Source organism: Mustela putorius, unplaced genomic scaffold (genome assembly GCF_011764305.1).
Source record: "Mustela putorius furo isolate JIRA1106 unplaced genomic scaffold, ASM1176430v1.1 tig00003836_pilon_pilon_pilon, whole genome shotgun sequence".
NCBI classification, from domain to species: Eukaryota; Metazoa; Chordata; class Mammalia; order Carnivora; family Mustelidae; genus Mustela; species Mustela putorius.
In genome coordinates, this window is record NW_025421989.1 from 19,046,523 (window position 1) to 19,053,951 (window position 7,429).

General features: G+C 40.7%; 1 non-coding gene across 1 annotated transcript; it reads left to right on the top strand.

The window, feature by feature from the left end:
• Positions 1-2,108: 2,108 nt before the first annotated feature.
• On the top strand, positions 2,109-2,211 carry LOC123394767. The gene has a single exon (XR_006609518.1). It is a non-coding gene; the product is annotated as a U6 spliceosomal RNA (small nuclear RNA).
• The last annotated feature ends 5,218 nt before the right edge of the window (positions 2,212-7,429 follow it).

Consider the following 7,429-nt stretch of genomic DNA (forward strand, 5'->3'; position numbering starts at 1 on the left):
AAGAAACAAATACCTAGTACAACCATATTCTAAAGGGAGGTGCTGGGCTATGTTGAAAAAAGAACCAAAACTTGTTCTGCTGACATTATCTTATGGCCCCTCCTAAGTTCAGTTAGAAGGAATATAGATGTGGTATATATACACAATGGAATACTATGCAGCCATCAAAAGAAATGAAATCTTGCCATTTGCGACAACATGGATGGAACTAGAGCGTATCATGCTTAGCGAAATAAGTCAAGCGGAGAAAGACAACTATCATATGATCTCCCTGATATGAGGAAGTGGTGATGCAACATGGGGGCTTAAGTGGGTAGGAGAAGAATCAATGAAACAAGATGGCATTGGGAGGGAGACAAACCATAAGTGACTCTTAATCTCACAAAACAAACTGAGGGTTGCTGGGGGGAGGGGGTTTGGGAGAAGGGGGTGGGATTATGGACATTGGGGAGGGTATGTGCTTTGGTGAGTGCTGTGAAGTGTGTAAACCTGGTGATTCACAGACCTGTACCCCTGGGGATAAAAATATATGTTTATAAAAAATAAAAAATTTTAAAAAAAATTAAAATTAAAAAAAAAAAGAAGGAATATAGAATTTCTGTTGAGAGTTGTTGTGGTAGGTATATATTCAATCGTCATGACTCTGGGTCTCTTCCTCCCATTCCCAAAGACATAATTAAACACTCTATGTAAATGAGAACCTCCCTTCTGGGGAACTGTTACATTTAGAACAGAAAGTGACATGTGTTCTACTGAGAACTGAGCAGCAGTCACCCCTTTCTCTTTTTCAGTTTCTTCTATGAGAATCCAAGCCATTCTCCAGTGAGCAGTACATGCTACCTGGCTATTCTACAGAGCATGAATAGCCCAGAAAACATCCAGGGAGCTCAAAATGCTGGGCACGTCTTTCTACATACCAGGCAATGCGGCCTGACTGGAAGCAGTCAATCAACGCAAATATAAAGCAAAGTCCAATTCTGTTGCAAAAATTCCCCTGACTCCTCCAAAATGGATATGGCAATACCATAGTCAGAAAAGGTATCTACTATAGTCCATGACCAATGGTACACTTGAAACAAAAACAGAATACCAGCTCTAGTGTTTCTGGCTATAGGACACAGGGATTCACTTTACTTGACTGCAGCCAGCGCTCTGCACATTTCCAAAATTCCATGGCCTCGGGCAATGGAATCTCCAATGGGTCTTGTTTTGAGTCAGGTCCCAAATTATAAATTAACATGCCTTGTTGCACAGAGTCTCTGTTTAGCACTGGTCCTAATCTGGGCATGACACAGTTGATGAGCTTCTTGGTTCTACAGAATTTCCCTCAAAGGGTTCTCATCTATGGTCATATAACACATGAATAGATGGTATGCATTTTTAGTGTTCTGCTGATAATGTTCTTTCCAACAAAGGCTAAAAATTGATCATCTAGCCTTTCAGCTGCCAGCCACCAGCCCACACTACCAGAACATTACCAGCTGCACCTAAGTCAGTAAAAATGTAGCAAGATTCCTTTGGGTGCTTATTCTCCAAGACAAGTCTCCTATCCTAAACTCCACTAACTGAGCAGAATTCCCATTCCAGGCACAATTGTAAATAGTTTTCGTTGGTGTTATGCAGCTACACTGGCCCACATCCCTCACTGGATTTTAATTTAATTGATAAATCCACAAACCAGGCCTAGGCATCCACAAGAAACTTGGTGTAGCAAAGACACCAAGAAGCCTGACCTGATGTCCCAGCCCCTGCATCTAAGACAACCATATCTGGAGAGTGACTGGGTACATTTTCCTGGGCTGTGAGACACAATTAATGCCCAGTTAACTTCTTTCCTTGATATAGTGCTTCCATGTAAACATGGAGACTGACTGGGCCATAACCACTTCATGGGATTCTCATTTTACCAATTATTTGATAGAGATGTGAGGGTGTAAAAACCGCTGCTCTTGGGGCACCTGGGGGGTTCAGTCATCAAGCGTCTGCCTTCGGCTCAGGTCATGATCCTGGAGTCCTGGGATCGAGTCCTGCATCCAGCTTCCTGCTCAGCAGGAAGCCTGTTTCTCCCTCTCCCACTCCCCCTGAATACTGTCAGAACTGATAAATGAGTGCTTCAGCAGCACATATACTAAAACTGGAACAATACAGAGAATATTAGCATGGCCCTTGGACAAGAATGACATGCAAATTCATGAAAAATTCCGTATTTTTGAGGCTTGACACCTCTAGACAGACTTAGGTACTCTCTGGTGATAAACTCTTAAATGCTTTGTATATTTTCTCAATTAGATCTCTTTTCAGAAGTGTCTGTAGAACAATAAAAATATCTGGCTTGTGAAAAAAAAGAACTGATAAATGAATTCAGTAAAATCACAGGATACAAAGTAAATGTACAGAAATCTGTTGCATTTCTATGTGCCAATAATGAAGCAGCAGAAATCAGCTGTAGCAAATTCAGGATACAGACCTGGCTGTATCCCAAGATATATTTTATATATATATATTTATATTTATATATATATATATGATACATATACATAAATATATAATCAGCCCTTAACCTGTGTTAAATTGGCTGTAGCAACTTCTTTGAAATTATATATATTTACATATATAATATATGTGTACATAAATATATATACATATATAATCAGTCCTTAACTCTTTATCATAACAGCTGTATGAAATGTGTAAAAGGGCAGCACTCTAGACCAGTCTGGACTTTCGCCACCTTTAGACAGTCACAGATGGGTTTTGGGAAGTCACTTGCTTCATCAGCAAAATGTGGGTAACAATGATAGTGATTTCAGAAGGTGGATGTAGGGACTGAATGAGAAACTACACTTGAATGTCATTAGCACTGTGCCTAACCCACAGTAAGACTCCAATGTTAGCCATTTATAAAAACTCTTATTTTCTGATGATTACATCTTGTCACCAATTTTTTTGCAGCACTTTGCCAACATACAAGTTGCCATGGATAGGAAACAACAAATGTTAGAGAAGATGTGGAAAAAGGGGAACCCTTTTACACTGCTAATGGGAATGCAAGTTGGTGCAGCCACTCTGGAAAACAGTGTGGAGGTTCCTCAAGATGTTAACAATAGTACCCTACCACCCAGCAATTGCAAAGTGGGTATTTACCCCAAAGATACAGATGTAGTGAAAACAAGGGGCACATGCACCCCAGTGTTCACAGCAGCAATGTCCACAATAGCCAAACTGTGGAAAGAGCCAAGATGCCCTTCGACAGATGAATAGATAAAGATGTGGTATGTATACACAATGCAATATTGTTTAGCCATCAGAAGCAATGAATACCCACCATTCGCAGTGAGATGGATGGATGGAACTGGAGGTGATTATGTTGAATGAAGTAAGTCAAACACAGAAAGACTATTATCATATGGTTTCACTCATATGTGGAACATAAGGAATAGCACAGAGGACCATAGGGGAAGGGCAGGAAATCCAAAGGGGGAGAAATCAGAGGGAGATTAACCATGAGAGACTATGGACCCTGAGAAATAATCTGGGAGTTTCAGAAGGGAGGAGGATGGGGAGAGGAGGTAACAGGGTGATGGGTATTGAGGACGGCATATGCTATGATGAGCACTGAGTATTATAGTTAACTAATGAATCACTGAACACTGCATCAAGGACTAATTATGTACTGTATAGTGGCTAACTGAACATAATCTTTAAAAAAACAGGGGTTCCTGGGTGGCTCAGTGGGTTGATCCTCTGCCTCCAGCTCAGGTCGTGATCTCAGGATCCTGGGATTGAGCCTGCATTGGGCTCTCTGCTCAGCGGGGAGCCTGCTTCCCCCTCTCTATCTGCCTGCCTCTCTGCCTACTTGTGATCTCTCTGTCAAATAAATAAATGAAAATAAAATCTTTTTTAAAAGATTAAGAGAAGGTGATATGGTAGATTTGTAACTACTTCCCTGACAATATTTTAAACATGAATTACTATAAACACACAAAAAAAATAAATAAACAAAACGCAAGAAACAACAGGTGTTGGTGAGGATGTGGAGAAAGGGGAACCCTCTTATACTGTGATGAGTGCAGAACAAACTGTGAAGTCACTCTGGAAAACTGTATGGAGTTTCCTCAAGAAATTAAAAATAGAGGGGCGCCTGGGTGGCTCAGTGGGTTAAGCCGCTGCCTTCGGCTCAGGTCATGATCTCAGGGTCCTGGGATCGAGTCCCGCATCGGGCTCTCTGCTCAGCAGGGAGCCTGCTTCCTCCTCTCTCTCTCTGCCTGCCTCTCTGCCTACTTGTGATCCCTCTCTCTGTCAGATAAATAAATAAAATCTTTTAAAAAAAAAAGAAATTAAAAATAGAATCATCCTATAGCCCAGCAACTGCACTACTGGGTATTTACCCAAAGGATACAAAAATACTAATTCAAAGGGATACACATACCCCAATGTTTATAGCAGCATGACCTATAATAGTTAAATTATGGAAACACCCCAAGTGTCCATTGACTAATAAATGGATAAAGAAGATATGGTAGACAGATACGATGGAATATCACTCAGCCATAAAAAGAAATGAAATCTTTCCATTTGCTACAACGTGGATGGAGCTGGAGAATATTATGCTAGGCAAAATAAGTCATTCAGAGAAAGACAAGTACCATATGATTTCACCCAAAAGTGGAATTTTTTTAATTAAATTGATTTATTTATTTTCAGAAAAACAGTATTCATTATTTTTTTCACCACACCCAGCGCTCCATGCAATTCGTGCCCTCTATAATACCCACCACCTGGTACCCCAACCTCCCAACCCCCGCCACTTCAAACCTCTCAGATTGTTTTTCAGAGTCCATAGTCTCTCATGATTCAACTCCCCTTGCAATTTACCCCAACTCCCTTCTCCTCTCTAACTCTCCATGTCCTCCATGCTATTTGTTATGCTCCACAAATAAGTGAGACCATATGATAATTGACTCTCTCTGCTTGACTTATTTCACTCAGCATAATCTCTTCCAGTCCTGTCCATGTTGCTACAAAAGTTGGGTATTCATCCTTTCTGATGGAGGCATAATACTCCATAGTGTATATGGACCACATCTTCCTTATCCATTCGTCCGTTGAAGGGCATCTTGGTTCTTTCCACAGTTTGGCGACCGTGGCTATTGCTGCTATAAACAGATGGAATTTAAGAAATAAAACAAACAAGCAGAGGGGGAAAACTAAGAGACAGACAAATCAAGAAACAAGATTCTTAATTACAGAGAATAAACTGATGGTTATCAGAGGAAAGGTGGGTGGATGGCGAGTGTGTGGAATAGATGATAAGGATTAAGGAGTACACATGCTGCAATGAGCACAGGGTGATGAACAGAAGTGTTAAATTACTATATTGTATTCCTGAAACTAATGTAATGTTATATGTTAACTACTGAAAATAAAATAAAAACTTTAAAAATTTTTTAAATAAAAAACAAAGTGAAATAGAGGTGCCTGGGTGGCTCAGTTGATTAAGCATCCAACTCTTGATTTCAGCTCAGGTCATGATCTCAGAGTCATGAGATCAAGCCCTCCACTGGGTGTGGAGCCTGCTTAAGAGTCTCTTTCCCCCAATGATGTACTATATGCTGGCTGACTGAACGTAATAATAAATAAAAAATAGGGGCGCCTGGGTGGCTCAGTGGTTAAGCCTCTGCCTTCAGCTCAGGTCATGATCCCAGGGTCCTGGGATCGAGCCCCGCATCAGGCTCTCTGCTCAGCAGGGAGCCTGTTTCCCCCTTTCTCTCTGCCTGCCTCTCTGACTACTTGTGATCTCCCTGTCAAATAAAGAAAATCTTTAAAAAATAATAAAATAAATAAAAGTGAAATAAAGTTAAAAATAAAAATAATTTTAAAAGAAGATTCTCTCTCTCCTTCTCATTGCCCCCCCACACGAGCATGCTCTCTCATAAATAAATAAATCTAGGTATGCCAGAGTTACCAGAAAAGCTATGACTATCTGGGATTTCCTCCCAGACCTGGGAAGAAGAGGTGCCCAACATAGTATCTATAGGAAAAAAGTAAAGAATAAAGTTGCTTTCTTTTAGACCCCATTTATATCAGATCAGTAGAAACTAGAATGAAGAAAACTGATCAAATTCCAATTCAATAATGCTCCAAACTTACATGACATGCCAGAAGTCACAGTGAGGACTACAGGGGAGCCATAAAGCCATCCATGCTATAATATTTGTCACAATGTGAGAGATAATGACACATTGTGACTTAGCTCTCTACAAATATATTTTTTCTAGTGCTTTCTCGGGGTTTTTTGAAATGACAAAAAAAAAAAAACAACACAACACTTGGAACCCCAACATGTCTCTTTAACATTAGGAAAACAGGATACAAATGTGGAAAACCGGTATATGACAGAATAAAGGCCTCCTTACAATGGTGGGTCTGGTTTGACTAGGTAGCTGAAGCCATGGTGAAATTAACAGCCCGCAAATACCAACTTTTTTTAAAGATTTTATTTATTTGACAGAGAAAGAGTGAGCAGGCAGAGGGAGAGGGAGAAGCAGGGTCCCCACTGAGGAGAGAACAGATGTGGGCCTCAATCCCAGGACCCTGGGATCATGACCCAAGCTGAAGCAGACACTTAACCAACTGAGCTACCCAGGCGCCCCATACCAAGTCTTTTTTAAAGGGTTTTAAATAGGGTGCCTGGGGGCACCTGGGTGGTTCAGTCATTAAGTGTCTGCCTTTAGCCCAAGTCATAATCCTGGGATCCTGGGAGCAAGCCCCAAATTAAGCTCTCTGCCAGTGGGGAGCCTGCTTCTCCCTCTCCCTGTACCTGTGATATTTAGTATCAGGAGTTGTACTAAGGCTTTATATTTATCACCCCATTTCAGTTTCACACATAGTGAGGGTCATGAAATACCTCTCGTCTATTCTAGAGAAAACTGAGAGTCAGAGAGATTAAATATCTCTTCCACTGGCACAGAATCAATAAACAGTAGGTTTCAACTGGGAGTAAAAAGTTTTTCAATATTCAGGAGTTGGGGGTTATGATTATTATTCTAGATTGGGTTTCTAACCACTTGGAAATGACCATAAATAGGTCATTTAAAAGTAAGCAGAAAGATAGGTAATTTAAAAGTAAGCAAATAACTGCTGGAACTTCCTGAGATTTCTTCCCATACGTAAGAACAGATCCCCAAGCCAGCTTTCACACGTAAAGAGAAGTTACTTTCCCTTTATGCCCATTAAGGTAACCTCAGCAATAATACAATTACAGTAACAGCGAACAAATTCCCATCAGAATACACTCCCAATCAACTGGACAGGCGGGCCATCATAGTGATGACTGTGGGAAGGGACTCAATTCTGGACTATTTGAAAGCCCAAGGCAGGAGGTTACATTATATGGTGACTTCTCATCTATGAACAAACCTACCATTCT